Here is a 16,979-nt window from a genome sequence, read left to right as displayed (position 1 = left end):
CCAATAGTTTTTACCTCTTTCTGCTTCTGAATAATTTTTTCTTTGCTTGCACAAGTGCAACAGGATAGCCTTGTTTGAAAGATTTTAGAATATGACACTCGGCAATCCATCAATCAATGAGAACACCCAGATATGTGTTTCTAGTAAGTGGTGAGTGTCATGGCGTTAACTTCCACACACTTCATTCACATGGGAGACAAGTCAGCCATACAAAACCAGTCTGAAGGGATGGCTTTTTTTTTTTTTCATCTTCTTAAAAGTACGTTATCTTCTTAAAAGCTAGTATGAATGATCCAGACTGGCCCCATTTCAGTGCTTGGCCTACAATGGCAACTTAGAAATTATCACTTTTCTCACTCTATTTTCCCAGATTAGGACTACTCATGCATTTTGAAAAGCAAATCAATGTCCTCCAGAAAAATATTTTTTCTTTCTTAATAAAAACCAACCAGACTTCTACCTTAGGTGGAGGATTTTATCAGGTTTTAAGAGGAGAACACTAATACCTTCAAAGCACGAAAAACTCATTACACTTATTTATCTTGTAGCATCAGTGATGAGCATCAGTGATGAGCATTACCAGAGCTATTTCACAGGTAAAGGAAGACAGGAAAGGAATGATAGAATATTTGAAGTGAAGACACAAGAATTCTTCATACTGAACTCCATGAAATCCAAAGATAAAGGCAACCTTGCCAAATGTGCCTCATGATTTCCTAACATCTCACAGTCCACGTTGACACCATCTTCTCAGCTGCTCTTGAGATAGGAAACCACTGGCTGGTTTTAGAGTTGTTTGGAGTAATCTGAAGCCAGGGGGTTAAGTGACCTGTTCCAGGCTGCACCATGAGTGGGCAGCATGTGAGGAACATGCTCATATCATGATGTCCCAGCCACCAGGGCAAAGAGAGGTGTTGCTCTGGAGAGGACTAGAAGGGAAACAACTTGAGAAAACTAACAATACACTTACCCTAATAAAGTTTTACCCTATTCTTTGTTCCTTTGCTGTCAGGAAGAAAAAAAAAAAAGAAAAAAAAAAAAAGAAAAAAAAAAAAAAAAAAAAAAAAAAAAAAAAAAGAAAAGCTATGTGTGTCAGAAGACCTTTCTCTCTCCTAATTAGGCCGCCCTTTCGTTATGCCCTGAACATTGGAGTTTTAATCCTAAGGACAGAGAGGCCTTGGGCAGAAAATTTGGCCAGTCTTTTTCACAAAGTTTGAATGTGTTTAGACCTTTCAAAACTGTACCAGCCTCTCACTAACCTTCAGATTAAGCAGTACATTTTCAAAGCCATAATGAGCTAAGCCCGCTGGCCTCCTGTGAGATGGGAAAGTACCGGCAGCTTGAGAAGCCCTAGTCCAAAGAACCCATGGTGAATTACTGCTACTTTTTGTTACATTCTTAACATACTCTGATATTTCCCCATTTGGTCTGATCTTATTGATCCTGCAGACTACATTTGTTTCTTTTTCCTGTCTTCAATAGCTTTACGATGCTTCTCTTTTTACACTACTCTCTGTGTCTGTTCTCAAGACCTTTTCTCTTATATTCCCACCTCTTCCCCTCTTTATAACTGGGTCTTTGCCTTTACCCACATATTTCTTTTATTTCTGCCTTAAATACTCAGGAAGAAAAAGAGACCTGCTCTCTCTGCGTATTGTTTCTCTTCTCTATTCACCCACTTCTTCTGCAACCAGTAATTCCTCACCTCTTACTTCAAATTCCACTACTCACCTCCCCATTCACTCAAACCGTATTCTGGGTGTCAAAAAATCACCATCCATCAGCCAGACCAGCAAAGTTTATTAATACCAAGCATGGGGAGAAGATTTCTGACAGTAGAGGGCTCCTTAATACACCAGACAAAGGCATAGCTGAAGTTAAGTCAAATTCAGACTCAAAAGAAGTGAACTAGATTTCAAAATCTTCAGAATAATTGTGTAAAATATGTGGTCATTCCTTATGACTACATATCTCAATTACTTAAAGACTTAAAGATTATCTTTCTGAAACATATGTTCTAGTTCAGCAGAAGCAAAGTGCTTTCAGAAATTCAGTAGGCTTTATCACATAAAGGAAACTAGTTAGGACTATCAGCAGTGCCCTTGCTGCTTGACCATCTTCAGAGATGAAAAGGCAATAGCGTCCAGTCTGTCTTGGACTTTGTTTGACGTTGCCTCTGTTGTTCCACCTGCTAGCAGACATTGGATAGTTTGAGACAATTCCTTCTCTCTTCAACTACAATGCTATTTCTCCTTGTTTGCAGGGTTACCCCTTCCCAAACCTGGGCTTCATAGCTCCTTTAAAAATGGTGACTGAGGATCTAAATGGATGTATTTCCCTAGCACTCATCTGTACACTGAGAGAAAAACAGAGCAACTTTTACTTTTCAAGAGCCTTTCCTCATTTTACAGCTCCAGTCCCTGCCCCAGCTTCTGCTCAGGGCTTTTCCAGACTGCCTCCAAGAAGACTGACCTAGTTCTCCTTGGCTCACTGAGGTCCGCAGAAGCATCACTAAGAGCTCAAGATTAATACGTTTTTCCTACTACATGTTCAAAGGACCGTAACAGCCACAGAGCTGTTAGACCCAAGACACATGAAGCTATCAATGACTCAATTTACATTAAATTACCATTTAGATATTTATGTTCTTAATCATATCTATGAGAATATACAGTCATGTCTTAACTAAGTACAACTGACAGATATGGAACCAATCAGCATCGAATACATAGATTTTTCAAGGTCTGTTTAAATTCAGTCTAAACTGTGGGTTTATGGCATCACAAAAATTTACTGAAAAAACATGAGTTAATATTTGTCCAGTTCTTTCACATGAGAAGCACTGTTACTGTTGTCAAAAGTCTACTGTGGGCTTAAGTAGCTGTGAGAATGCAAAACAGTTTAAAATTTGAATAGCTTTCGTAACTAATAGCAAGTAGGCAATATAACAGATGGCGACTTACATGAAAGATAAACCACATCTTAATAACAATAACTTACATTCAGAGGGGTAGTGTTTCTTAGTGCTTAGAGCATGGGACTGTGAAGCAGCATTCCCAAGTTATTCTCCTGGCTCTGCCACTGATTTACTGTGTACTTTGAGAAAAGTCACTCAAACATTTCTGTGCCTCAGTTTCCTCCTCTGCAAAATAGAGATAGTTCTTACAAATATCACCACAGCACTGAGGGAATGAGGCCAAATTTGTTAGATTTTATAATAAACATTTTGAGACAAATAAAGGTATAGAAGAGAGGTGTTGGCTGTTGTCATTATTCAGTCATTGATCAAATTGCAAAGCGGTTACTTTGCTCAACACTGAGCTAATAAAGCCATCCGTGGAGTGGGAGGTGGCAGCTGCTTAACTATGCTCTATACCCTTATGGTGTGGATCAGTCCAGAAAGTGAATATTGCCTCACCCAACTGACACTTCAGAGGGAACTCAAGGAGGCCAAATACAATTACCTCCATTGAAATTTAGCCAGGGCATTATGCAATCTTTAACAGCGGTCTAAATCTCTATTTTTATATCTCTGATAAAAGGGAGCACCTACAGTTCTCCAGGTTTCTGTCATCATTAGTTGGCACATTACTTCATTTTGATCAGAAATAAGATTGCTTCTCACTCACTGACTTTGCTTTGTGCAGCTCTACAGAGTTTCAGACAGGTCTTCCAAAGCAAGCACCAGAACAGTGTTAGGCTGTCTGACATGAGCATAATACAAAATGAATAGGCTGCAAATCAATGTTCCCCTTTGCTTTCTAATATATATCAACTTTTTTTTTTTTTGTTTGAGGTATGGGTTGAATTTTTAATCATATAAGTAGTAGAGACCACTCAGAGAGGGTTCCATGCTTGCCAGACAGAGATTTCCTCATGACTTTGGTGAGAATTTCATGAAAATAGAAGTTAAAGAATTGGACCAGGATGTTGAAAATGATTACAGAGAGGAAGATTCCTTGTAGGGTACACCCCGGTGCTTCAGCAATGTGCAGGCAATGCCATAAACTAAAGCCTGAAACCAACTTGCTAGCTTGTCTCATTAGTGGGGAAGGCTGCCTCAGATCAGCTCTGTTTAGCATTCTCCATCTGTATAAGGTTACTGTGGCACTGATAATTTTCTGTGGCTTCTCAAGATTGTGGGGATATATTTCAACAAGCAAAAAAAAAAAAGGCACTATATATATCTATATCTATCTATCTATATATAAAGAACAGTTGATCTCACTGAAGAAGACTCCAGCGTCTTCCTACAAAGAGTTTTCACTGGTATTTCCTGATTCTCCAGCCAAAAAAATCATCACTAAATCCTTTTCTCTGGGAGGATAGAACAAAAATTATTTCTCACACTGGCTTTATGGGATATGTAGTAGAGATTAACAGGTCAAAGAGTTTTAGGTCTCCTATTCAGAGGACTGCCTAAAAAATATTCTATGTACAACTGCTCTCCAGATGGTCAAAACTGAAAAAGCCATCTGAGCAAAAATCAAGTTTTGGAAAGTGCCATGAGAAATTTTAACCAGAGGATGTGGATTCTGCTTGTGCTGGCTTCGGTGGAAATAGAATCACTCTAAATACCAATTATTTTTTTAAAAAACCCTTAAGTTCGTAAAAAGAAATGTCTGGAAATTCCATGTTGTTATTTTCAAAAGTGATGAGCTCAAATCACAAAACCTGGATCTGGATGCCTAACAGTGCCAGAAGTTCAGGAGAGTTTGGACCGACAAGGTTGGCTCAGGCAAGTGTTGAGTGTTTTCCCAGGATTTTTTGAAGGCCAATACAAGGGTTTCAAAGAGGAGAGAGGCATGTGCAACATGGCAGAGTCACAAAAAAACATCGCTTGGAATTTCCTGGGTTTTGTGAGATTAAAATTGTAAGTCTAATTAGTTTAAGGAAATTAGCTCTTTATAATTTTCATTTTGTATTGAAGAAACAAGAAAAATTAAAAATAGAATGAGAATGGAAAAATTAATGGGTTTCAGTAATTAGTTAATCAGAAAATGCTCCTGTCTTAGTGTGACTGCCCAACACATTAAAAAAGAAAAAAAAAGAAAAAAAAAAAAGAAAAAAGTAACCATGACTTTCCTCATACTTTCCAAAACAATATAAGCTTCACCTCTGAGCTTGGAACGACTACTTGACATTTCAACTCAGCTCATTTTTTAGCGGTAAGCCACTGAAATTGGTGTTTAGGTTGAAATACCATCTCACCATAATATTAATACAGACATAGAATAAATACATACATCCTGGCAAAAATAAACCAGAATTTGTTGCTTCTACTGGCCACATCACATTTACATGAGTTGCATGCTCTAATGAAATGTTAAATGGAAGAGAAGCCTCTTCTGAAAGCAGACCTTTTCACCAAGTGCTGAACCAGGGATCTCTGACATCTGAAAGCAGCAGGACAACCTATTACACTGTAGGAAAACACATTTCTCTTGACAGTGGTGATCCACTCTGAGGCCTCACAAGCCACACACTGGTACACTAAAGAGACATGTGTTAGACAAGCTGTTTTGTCCCTTGGCTATCACCCTCCTGAGCACTGAGCAGATCTGGATTGGGCTGGCTTAGAAAAAAAGTCAGATGAAAGCAGTGAAGTTAAGCCAAGTCAAAATACAACTTTGGTGCAATTCCACCAAGTCCAAGTTATGCTAACAAAACTTCAGCAGCAGCAAGCCTCTGCCCAGCCCAAGTCACACATTCAAGCATTAGTTGCAGCATTTGGCTTTCACTTTTCCGCACCTTTTAGCTGTATTTATTTCACAAGGTAGCTAAGCATGTATTTTATCATTATTTGAGCTTGTAATATCTTCGAAATAGAATAATCTGCTCTGCAGAGATGAAGGCAACAAGTTTGAGGATAACTTTTCTTTTTTCTATAAATAAAGATGCTGAGCAACAATACACTGAAACAGCCAAAAACTTGAAAGAAGTCTTCTACCTCCCACTTATATAGCTCTCACACTTCAGCCTTATCATGGGGCTGTTTACTGACTGTCAACTAAATTCACGGGCAACTCCCAGAATGAGCTCACAAACAAATACCCACAGCTAGGACTGCTCAGAGTATTGGAGCACATGTAGAGTAACAGGGAACATCACGTACTGTGCATGCACAGCAATTTTTAAACATTCTTAACACTTACTCCAAAACCAGATTTCTTCCAGCAAAGTCTGTAATACCTTTCTCAGTACCATGAATGTGCCCAAGCATGAAACATTAAAGTTGGTTTTAAGTTGCTAGAGGAAGAGAGAAAAGGAAAGAAGCCTCAAAATGTTGTCTCTGGTGAAAGAGCCTCTTAATCCTCCTTGAAATGACTGGCAAAAACTAAACAAAAAGAAAGAGTGTGCTGTTGACAGTGAAGCAGAGATATTGGTACTTTGAAGGAACTCGAGGCACATGCAAATAAAGTTTCAGACTGTTGGAGTCATCTCAGCTCAGCTCTAGCAACTCCACTAAAGCAAGTGTGCCCTGCAGGCTCCAGAGGGATGCTAGGCTGTGCACATTCTGGGGTGTCTGGTTTCCAACACTGATTCAAGGGGACCACCCTAAATCCTGATGCTCTAGCTCTGTTTTTCATCAACTTTTCCTCAAGAAAACCTGCACTGACTTCAGTGGGAAGTCAGATGAGAAATAAGAAATACCACCAACTAGCAGGGAGACCTCAATTCGGTTCAACACACCTACAGTAAGACTGAAATGCAGTTGTTTCTGGATTATTAACAGAAAAACCTCTGGTCTGTATTTGCCTCACTTACGAGATTGTTCTTGTACACTGGCCTAAGTATACACCAGAGAAGAAATGCTAAAACTCAGAGCTCTTCAGCTGTGCTAATGAATATCAGCATGAAATGTATATAAATTGCGTGTACAAAATATGCCCATACTTTCCCTGGAGCGTGGCAGTCGGCCCGCACACAGCCAGCTGCTCAGCAGCACAAGTTGGTGGAAGGACTGACTGGCCAAAGCATCTACTTTCGATGGAAAGTATCAGTAACTCCTTTGTGTCTCCACAGTGCAAACAGGATTTCGGCTTTGCTAATCTTACCAAATTTGGATGAATAAAACACCAAGTTCCATAAAAATACAGCAGTAATTACAGAGGGAGCAAAGTTGTGTAAAAAGCTCATTTTCTGGTTTGCTTGACAAAGTATAATATGATTCAGGTTGCGTAAAACTGAACAAAAAATGAACAAAAACCCAAACATTTTAAATTCCTCCTAAAAAAACTAAATCTCCCCCCTTTCAAAATCTATCATTTATGAATGTTTTACATATTCCACCCTCCCGCCTTTTTCCTTTACAAATAAATTCTTAACAATTCTCAAAACAAATCCTTAGTTTACAAAGAGAAATTAAAATATTCCATAGCAAAGTATCAAAACAAAACATTACCTCTCTTTTGGAAAGACGGACTTTTTCCTTGCAACAATTTAATACGTTTGGTATCAATTCACTGTTTCTGTTGACGTGACTTAGCATTTTCAGGCAAAAAAGTTTTGCAACACTGTTTATGTAAATAATGTAGTGCTACAGACAGCACAAATAGGGAAAAAAAAAAAATCTCATCTCCCTTAACTAAAATGTGATTCGGTATCAGAAATATTGCTGCCATAAGGCTACTTGGCTACACACCTCCGATTGTTAGATGCTGTCTGGCTCCCCCCATCCTATTAGTAGGCACCAGCATTCTGGTTCAGGAAACTTTTATGGGTGGTGTACACAAAGAGCGTCTAATTTCTACCTCGCACTTCATCCTCTCTTCCTTCAGCACAATGTTTCATTTTCTTACAGCCTTAACTTCCCCCGTTTGCTCACTTAAATGCAGAAAAGCCCAGCACAGGAATCGCTGCCTGACAGCTTTTCAAACTCGGTGTGAAGAAGGTGCCCAAATGAAATAAATAAATAAACAGAGGAAAGTTTATGAAAGTGAAGCAAATGGCAAGAAGCAGCAGGAGCAGCTGCAGGCAGCTCTGCACTTCTGTTTAGACTGATACAGGTGTATCCCAACTTCACCCACTCAGGTAGGAGAGATAGAAAGACATGCTCGAGTATATACGGACACACTGAGAAGTGCCAGGGCAAAGGAAGAAGTAAAAGAGAGAAATAAAACCCAAAGGTGTTATTTATTTTTACAACTTGACAATGAACTTCAATTTTGGCAGAGGATTAAAAACAGTCCTGGGAAATGATTAAGTTTTTTTTTTTTCTTTTCTTTTCTATAAAGCTTCAGCACAAAAAGAGAGATTATAAAGGGGATATGCTCGCACAGGCAAACATAAAATAGGGGGGACTAAGGAGAAGGAAATGAAAGGAAAAGAAAACAAACAGCCTCCTAACAGGCCCATACTGCTAACGGGAGGCCAAATAAAGAGTCATATGATATCTGATAGTGCAGGACACGTCGCCAGGAGCTGGAGCGGATTGCCTGCAGGAAGAAAGAGCCAGTGTGTTACTGCTCAAAGAGCTTTTCTTTCCCCTTTTTTTAATTTTTTTCCCCCCTCTTTCTCTTTTCTCCTGTACTGTGAATGTGCTACTCTCAGGTCAGCTCCACGGAGTCCCCGAAAGACAGCTACCGTCTTTCTTCCTACTTCTGGATGCAGTGACAGCCACTGGAAGATGCCTTCTAGTTGAGACTGAGGGGGCTAAATCTAGGTTTCAGCTCTGTTCTGTCCTCTCTCTTCTGTCACCACCTCCAAGGTTGCAGATACAAAATACTCACAAAAGCATGTTAGATTTAAAAAAAAAAAAATCAAGGGGAAGTGGGGGAGAATAAAAAAGATTCAGGCAGAAAAAAAATTAGACTGCTTATCCTATGGAAAACTTCAAAGATCAAGTCCACTTTCTGTCCTCTTTTGCTTACTTTTCCTGTGATTCTTTTTCCTCCCTTTTCGGAGAGAGCGAGGGAGAAATGTCGCAGAAAACATTCAGACCATGAAAAACATCAGGAATTGGGAAAACTCTCTGAAGGAATGAGGAAAGCAAGAATTTTAGGTAAAAGACAGGCATTTGTAATTTGCCAAAAGTTGTTCTATTTGTTATGTTTGCCAAGAGAACGACTAACTCTTTTTGGTGGTCCATCCCTCTTGGCCAAGCATTTTACATTAAACTGGGAAGCCCGCAAAGTACTGGGTACCACTATTGCTGTTACCCGTGCAAAAGCAGAGCATCTGGGTGACCTGCAGTGAAGGAACTTGGTCTTGGAGCAGGGGACTTCAGGCCACGATAACCCCCCAACTTATGCTGGGAAAACTGTGCCCACCACAGCTTTGGAGAGGGAAGAGTCACAACTAACAAAGCTGGAGGGTTACAAGCCCCCAGACTGGATACTGGCATGAAAACAAAACCGTGTTTTAACTGGTGGTTTCACTTGTCATGGACAGTTTCCCTTCACTTCTGCAAAGGATGGGCTGTGTCCTGCAGGATGTTTTGCCACTGGAGGGTAGTGGGATTTCTAAAGCAGCACAAGCAGAGCCCAAGAATGGATTTTTCCCCTCTTCATCATATAAGATGTAAATGGACTGATTCTCTGTGTACCCTTACACAATGCACAGGTGTTGCTTAAAAACAGTGACACAAATACATATGCGATACCTATGTAGCTGTAACAGACAACCTCTCCTGAGGGAAGCCTGCAGCATGAAAATAAAAATCAAGGTATTGCAGTAATAGTGCTCTGCATCCAGAAACAATCGTCATAACTCTATAATAATTTGATACAGATCTGTGTATAAATTGCTTATGGTTTTTAGGGGGTACATAGTATCAAAACCAAGAGTTTCCTCTCTTGTTTTCTGTACCTCTGCTATATGATGCTGTTCTTAGACTGGTAAATTGTCAAAGGCAGGAAAATACAAATCAATAAAGGAATGAAATCAGAATTTGGGTACAGAAAGCACTTCCTCAAGCTACTGAATTTGCAACAGTATATATTCTCAAACATCCTAACCACTGTTCAGGAGAAACTGTAAAGAAGATGTCTGGTATACTATATACTATATGCAATAAAATTCAAACCTAAACACCTCCCTAAATGTGATGCGCTATTCCCTTCTCTATTGCATGTGCCTTTTTCACGTACAAAAAGACAAAGAGTGTATCTAGAAGAAATACATTCAGAAGAACAAAAAATCTACAGTGCAAGGTCTATCCAGAAACCCTCAATCTGGGGCTCGACTAAAGAACTAAACTCAGAAGGTGAAATGGAGTCATTTGAGAGAGGGTCCCACCAAACAGGAGGAACAAGCAAACAAACAAATAAACAAAAAAATCCCTGAGCTCCGACTAATCATTTGAGCTGCCAGTGAGAGGTGACTTTTAGACAGATGGTCAGGGAAAAGCTGGGTCCGTGGACACAGACGTTAGTGCCCCATCTGTATTTTAGGATCCTAGCTTCAACAAGCCATTACCAACTTTTTTTCTAAGTGACAGAAAGTGAAAGATTTCTGTTCCCACTCATTTGTTTCTTTTCTACCATAACCGCCCCATTTCCCTCCTTTTTTTTCCTCAGTAAGAATTTGTTGTTTGATTTTTTAAGTAAACAGAAACTGTACAGAAACTGTTTGCAATATAACTTTTATGGAAAAAAAAAGATGCTAGGTAAGTTGGCAAAACAGCAATTGGAATTTGAAGAGAGAGTTTAAAAAAAGGGAGAAAAGAACGACATACCAAACTCACTTGGTCTTGTCCCCCTTCCATTCCTGTTCTTATTAATTCCAAATTATAATTTGGAGGTAAGAGAACTGCATTTCCTTTCAATCTATTTTGTTGCTGCCACACATTCTGTGCTTTGCTTCTCTCTTTCTTTTTAGTAGGGGAAAAAAAATCCCTAATAAAAATAGAAAAACATATCTCAGGCGTTAAGCTCGCTCTCCCCCTTTCCTTTGTAAAGAACTCTTTGTTCTCTAGTGAAAATGCTGAAAAAAATCCCCGGGCTCCCTGAAACAAGTGCAAAACACTTAGAGGCTTTTGGGCTGGCGAGGAGCCAGAAACCCTCCCGCTGTCTGGTTAGGAAGAGAGGAAAGAGAGAGAGAGAGGAGAGAGAGAGGGAAAAAATTGGAGCTTCCTTTAATAGACATAGGAAGCAGGTCCTTTTTTTTTTTCTTTTTTCCTTTTTTTCAAAACTGGCGGTCAAGCGTTAAGTAACTCCCTCTCTAAATCCACCTGCTGGAAATGAACTTGGGTAACCCCCCCAGGGGTGCACAAAGAGGAGACACAGTAACACACTCCCGGCTCTTCTCCCACCCGCCCCCTCCCCGCTGCCCTGCTTCCATTCTCCCTGTTCCCAGCACACAAATGCCCACGGCTCGCGCTCCCCCTGCCACCACCAACCAACGTACCAAAATAAACGCTCACTCCATCTCCTTAAAGAGCAGGGGGGGGGGGTGAGGGGAAAGAAAAAAAAAAAAAAGAAAAAAGGGGGAAAAGCGCTTTTTTCCATCTCGGTTGCGACAGTGATAAGGGGTAGGGAACATCTCATACCTGGTGTGAATGCTAATCAGCCAGGAGTTCTCCTTTTTTCCCAAGACAGGGAACTGTTTCCTTCCAAATTTATTAGAACCTCCTCCACTGCCTCTTTGAAAAACCTTCTTTTGTCACCCTCTTCCCAAGTCCTGATACTTCTTTAAAAAAAAAAAAAAATGGCTTCGGAGCTCCTTCTATTCTTGATATTGATTCTCTCTCTCTCTCTCTCTCTCTCTCTCTCTCTCTCTCTTTCTCCCTCTCTCTTTCTCTCCCCCCCCCACCCCTCCTCCTTTCTCCTGTCTCTGTCTCTTCTGAGTGGTCTATTGATAAGTCCCTAGAGGCACTGGGTCAGCCTGCCCGTAGGAAACCAGACACAATGCACAAATCTCCGAGTGCCATTCTGCCATCAGCAAGCAGACCACGTTTAGGAGAGAGGAAAAAAAAACACACACACACACACAGTAGAGCAAAAGACAGAGAGAGAGAGAGAGGGAGAGTGTGAGAAAAAGACTGATTGGAACAGGAGGGAGGGAGGGAGGGAGGGAGGGAGCGAGAGAGCGAGGGAGAGAGAGCGACACTGCCAGTCAGGTTAATCATCCCTACTTTAATTAGCTGTTCGGCTTAGACATAAAACAATTGAATTTGAATGATCTGTCAGTGGGCTCGGCTGAACCAAAGGGGAAATGCGAATATTACAAAAAAGACTGTTGGTGTATTCAGATAAGCTCGCTGGGAAAATCCTCAAAGGATAACTATTAAAACTTACCACCAAACAAAAAGTAAAGATTTAAATGGCATTATAGAGAGGCCATCTCCAAAAAGCTGGGAGATCCCTTCCTCTCCTTTTTACACATCACTGCAGCTCTCACCAAAATAAACACCCACACCTTCCTACAGTCTTCAAAGACTACCTGTCCTGTGGCGTGGGGAAAGGAGTGCCTACTACTTCAGCTCGCTTAAAGCAAGACCATGCTGCCCTTCAGTCGAATTTTCCTGATGGATCACTGGAATGTTATGATTCTGGAACTACACAAGCTCTGAGAGCACATCCTTGCCATGCATGTCTGCACAAACACAGACAAATCGAGTACCTGCAGGATACAGATGGAGATGCTGTAAAAAGGCAGTGCTGGGTACTGGGATAAGACAAGTCCCAGGCACTGGGGAGGTGGAGAAATTATACCCCAAAATAGGTGTCAAAGCAATCTATTCCTTCTACCCTGGGCTGCAAAATGAAGTACAGTTCAAATGGATGAATCGTGGTGATATCCAGGGCAGCAGCAGTGCTGTGTGGCAGGCCAGGCAGAGATTTATGACACTTCTGCAAAGTCTGCTTCTACAAAGGTGTGGGGCAGGCGGCCTCTCCTTCTGAGAGGGAAGGCAGCAAGTAACATGCTGCTCTGACAGCAAGCTGTCAGCATGTTTAGCCCCAAGACATCACTCCCTTGCCCCACCAGAACTTTCCCTTGTCAAATGCAAGGGACCTACTTTCGATTTCAGGACACTGAATTCCCCCTCATCAGGGGCTCTGATGTCCCCTCCTGAGTGAATAGCAGCAAGGAGAGTGTGTGAATTTATTGTGCAAGGCAGGTATATTCTCTGTGTTCTATATACATTCTCTGTATTTCATACAGGGCTGCAGCTACAGCAGCAAGTCCATAATTCCTGATCAGCTCTGTGAACATCTGCTGTATATAAACTTTAAAATGAGCACGGCTAACCTGCAAGCACTGCTCAAAAGCATGGGAAGAAAGTAGAGAAGGGACTCACAACCTGGCTGATGGCTGGCCTTTGAGAGGAAGTGCTGCGATTCCCCCATCACTCTGCATTTTGGGTACAAATGCTTAAGGAAGGAAGAAACAAAAGAGACAGAGGCTCCAGCAACCTCTCTATATTAATTTCACTGTCTTTTCTACATACATGTCCAGGCAAAACTGGCACCAGTTTTATGTGTTTTGCCATTAATGGGAAGTTGATGGGAGGTGTCATTATTATTCATTCCTTCTATCACCCTCTGCTATGGGAAAAGGTGGGTTCCTGCCCTTTTCCACCATTGAAAATGTCACATGCTGTGTATCTGTGTCCCACCTGCCTACCAGCCCACTGGAGCTTGTTGACTCAGCACAGATTATAGGAAGACCTAACCAGGGTCAATAGGAGAGGGATGCACTGCAGAAGCAAATGGGATGTTGGACTTAATAAGGTCTGTTAAATGTTATTTATGAGTTTTCTTCCCAGCCTCCCAATATGAGTTGCTCACACTTGAAATATCATGGAAGGTAAGATGCTCCCAAGGAACAGAAAAAGAGATTTCAGAGAAACACAGTGCCATTAAAGGCCTCAACCCCTTTCCAGAAGAGGAGATTTTGTAGAGCACAGTGACACAGACAAGTAGTTTTCTCTTCCCTAGGTCAGTACCAAAGTAATAATGCAGCAGAACAGCTCTGGGCTACGTTTCTAATGAAATATGCAGAGGATTTGACCACCTTATGCAGGGGTTCAGTGGAAGAAACAGTGTGCAGTTATGTAATTACAGGCTATGGTAATGGTACAAGGGGCCCTCCCTAAGGTGGCACAGACAACATTAACTGTGGCATTTCCTAACTTTTAAGTGTTTGACTTAGTAACATTAACATTACGGTAATGCGTTTTCAGTATAATTTGTCAGGGTTTTCTTTAAAAGTCAACTTAAAAATCGAAAGCTCTTCCATGTTGCTGCTGATGCTGAGGTGGGTTAGCACCTGTGGAGCTGTAATACAGAACTTCACCACTTCAGCCGGCAGCGTCATCAGCAGCAGGAGTAAAACGGTGCTTACGAGCTGATCAACCCACTGCAAGACTGTGAGGATACTTCATTCAGTGATTTGACAGTGTCTTCCTGACACTGCTTACTTCCTGCTGAGATTCAGGAGCCCCAGGCTGACTTCCAAGGAGCAGAGCAAAGTGCACTGCCATGGGAAGAGACCCTTTGGTCACTGGTCCCCAAACTTGTACACCTCCTGTTGTTGTTGATTTTGCTTTCATCCCTTCCATTCTCTTGACTCCATGAACTGCTGTATCTCCTGTTTTCTAGCTTACTTTTGCTCATACTATTTCTCCCTCCCTACACTACTCCTTATCGCAGCCTGTTCCTCATCCCATTCCCCTAAAATAAGCATCCCCTCAAATGCCTCCCAACCTCTGCTCTATCCCAGACACAGACAGACTTCCAGCACAGAGGAAAGGAAACTGCTTAGTATAGTAAATTAGGCCACGTGGTATTCCAGGCTGCCTTAACTAGACCACTCCTTGCAAGACTGTTTAAAACTAACTCGGATATCATAATTTGCAATCCACAGTGTAGACATATCAAAATGTCCTTGTTCTCATTTCCAGTGCTTGCTGCCATAGCAACCCCTGGTCAAAAGGAAATTTCCATTGATATCAGAAGGAGCAGCATTTCACCCAGGTGAGTTTTTACTATGTGGCACACATTTTATTAGCATGTGTTCCTGATATGGTGATCCCCAAATTTCCTACAGCGCTTAATGTAGCAAGCACTACTATTAAGTCTGGCTCTCAGTTGGTCCCCTTCTACTAGAAGATACACAAGTCTAAGACCTCCTGCTTTCTACATGAATATCATCCAAAAGCCAACCCACAGCCTAAATAAATGCAAAAGGCCAGTGGGAGCTCCAGAAAATGTACATCACCTACCCCTCCTGAGATTTTTATCACAGATTTTAACTTAGATACATGATGATGATCTCTTGCTTTGCATGGCACCCTCTTGCTTGCTCTTCCTTCATATAAATCATTGCATGTATCAGGGAGATTTAGGCAAAGAAGCAATAATTCAAAGCTCAGTCTGTCTAATCAGTTGAATAAAGTTTACTCTTTGCTATGGAAAAAGCAATCAGTGCTGCAACAAGCTTTCAAACTCATATATATGATACTTTCCCCATAGGAAGAAAGTGTTGCTAACAGAATTGGAAGAGATCTTTATGAGAACTGTACCTGGATTTGCCAGTGGCAAATGGCAGGATTTCTGAAAAGAAGAGCCACCAGAACTGCTCCTCACTTTCTGTCTTCTACATGCATTACTTAATGCCAGCCAAAAGGACATGGAAATGGCAGACTACTTACTCCTTTAATGTATATAAAACATTCTGCAATGCAACTTGTAGCACTCAGTAGAGCTGACAAGAGCTGACATTAATGGGAAATCAACAGATCTGGGTGGCACAGAGAGGAATTTGGTTCCTTTGCAAAGAAGGAGCTCTGCCTACTTGAAAAAAAGGCATTTAACTATGTAATCTCAGGATGAGTTGTATAAATATATTCCTCTAGATTTATTGGCTTGTCTTCATAAACAGCTGTGAGTTTGTGCTTTTTGTTGAGATGTAAACCAGCACAGCATGTTGGTGAGGGTGAATACAGTTATTATTCAATACATAAAAAATTAGTAAAAGAGACTGGGAAGTCCATCCTATTAGAGAAATCGACTGCTTGCTTATCTTTAGGGTAAGCATCATTCCTAACTTTTACCGTTGTGCTCAGTAGATACCTTTGTATGCTAAAGTGAGAAAGGTACCATGCCTTGCATCTACTTCATTTCTGTCATATATGCAATTTGATTTTCTGGGGTAAAACATATAAGCTTATTTCTTATTACACTGATTACCAGGACCAACTCCTCCTGCACTCTTCACCCTACCCTAAACTACATGAAATCTCCAGGATTGGTTCCTAAAGCACCTTTTACTGACACTGTGCAGTTCCCAGTTCCCAAGGCAATTCCTTTCAGACATTTGCTGACAATAGGGAAATGTAAATGGAAACATAACAGAGGCTTCATAGTTTTACTCTCTTAGGCAATTCAAATATAATGGCTTATTTTGTGGAAGAACCTCTCTTTTTAAAAAGAAAAAAAGAAAATATTGCAAACTGGTCTATGAGAGGCATTTGGTTCTTCTGTTTCAGTGCATTGCTGAAAAGTGAGCCATGCCCTCATGGGCACCAGTGCAATCCCCTTACCTTCAAAGGAAAAGCAACAGTGCAACCTAGGGGAACTCTATAAAACATATGGTTGAGAAGACACAAGAAGAGCAAGACTCCTGCCTTTCTTCATACTCAGCTGCATTGGGTCAAAAAGTAACATTTCAAAAGTGTGTTTTTACAACAAATTAAGGAAATCTGATTACTGGTTAAGAAGCAGGTAAATGAGGAGGTGACTTTCGCAGGTAATATGTTTTCTGTACGTTTATAAGGATGTTTACTGTGAAGGCCTCAGAAGATTTTTAAACACCAAAATCATTAACTCTCTACCTCACTCTCTACCCTCTATCATGATTCCATACTGTTGTTACTGATGGTACCTCTGCTCCAAAATTAAAAAAAATGAAAATTACTTAAACAGCATCATGTGTTATATTCAGCCTATTCTACTCCGTTCTATTATATTTTATTCTAAGATTTTTGAAAGAAGCATAAGTATTTCAGGATGTCAGGAGGCTTAATTTTCTCA

The 16,979-nt window shown here is 40.8% G+C and overlaps 1 protein-coding gene across 16 annotated transcripts in view; it reads right to left on the bottom strand.

The window, feature by feature from the left end:
• ZBTB20 (zinc finger and BTB domain containing 20) overlaps positions 1-16,979 on the bottom strand; it is a 477,688-nt gene that overhangs the window by 78,178 nt on the left and 382,531 nt on the right. Inside the window, exons 1-2 of one of the 16 annotated variants that reach the window (XM_032678464.1) lie at positions 11,492-11,753; positions 10,679-10,838 (exon numbers count right to left, since the gene is read on the bottom strand). The exons of 14 other annotated variants lie outside the window; for them this stretch is intronic. The gene's annotated coding sequence lies outside the window, so the exon portion shown is untranslated. Of the gene's footprint in view, positions 1-10,678; positions 10,839-11,491; positions 11,754-16,979 lie in introns of those variants that run through there. One more of the 16 variants, XM_032678463.1, reaches the window with a different exon arrangement.

This window comes from Chiroxiphia lanceolata, chromosome 2 (genome assembly GCF_009829145.1).
Source record: "Chiroxiphia lanceolata isolate bChiLan1 chromosome 2, bChiLan1.pri, whole genome shotgun sequence".
Lineage (NCBI taxonomy): Eukaryota > Metazoa > Chordata > Aves > Passeriformes > Pipridae > Chiroxiphia > Chiroxiphia lanceolata.
Note: the sequence above shows the minus strand (reverse complement) of the source record. Positions and strands in the feature narration are given on the sequence as shown.